Source organism: Penaeus monodon, chromosome 20 (assembly GCF_015228065.2).
Source record: "Penaeus monodon isolate SGIC_2016 chromosome 20, NSTDA_Pmon_1, whole genome shotgun sequence".
In the NCBI taxonomy this organism is placed as follows: domain Eukaryota; kingdom Metazoa; phylum Arthropoda; class Malacostraca; order Decapoda; family Penaeidae; genus Penaeus; species Penaeus monodon.
Window position 1 is genome coordinate 13,809,840 of NC_051405.1, and position 607 is coordinate 13,810,446.

At 34.8% G+C, this 607-nt stretch overlaps 1 protein-coding gene across 2 annotated transcripts in view; it reads right to left on the reverse strand.

The window, feature by feature from the left end:
• Positions 1–607, reverse strand: part of LOC119585641 (ubiquitin-conjugating enzyme E2 Z-like) — a 20,510-nt gene that overhangs the window by 12,338 nt on the left and 7,565 nt on the right. The gene's annotated exons all lie outside the window — the stretch shown is intronic.

Here is a 607-nt window from a genome sequence, read left to right on the forward strand (position 1 = left end):
ATCCAATGAGTTAAAATATATCCCTATAATTACATATTAATTTTAAACTTTTTTAGATCAAATAACAGTATTTACTTTCTTACAGCCTTTCACTAAATAGTTAGCCTCAAACTGGCACTTGTAGAAAATGAAATGAAGGATGAAATCATACAATTTCTGCTTAACCTAATATTTCAAGGTCAGTTAAAATGCCGAAGTGGCCTAAACAAGAGAGCTTGTTTTCATACTCATATACAGAGAAGTTGTCATAGATTATGACTTTGATAGACTTGAGGCTTTAGTGCTATTTTGAGATTTGAATTCCTACACAACACAGTGCAGTCTGTATAATTGAAGGACTATAAACTGGGATTAGACAGTGACACTGATAGCATGACTTACATGTCCCTCATATGATTGTCATTCTCAGCATGACATAACATATGTGCCACACAGAGGCAGTGAGCTAAGGACTAAACTACGCATGACTACTGATTCTCCCTGTAAGACTGTTATTTTAGCAGCTGAATGCACATTTGCTTTTTGTCATTATTAAACCACTGCCACCTGGAAACATATGATGTTCACTGGAGTATTGTTTTGTGAAGTGTATCTACACACAGATTTC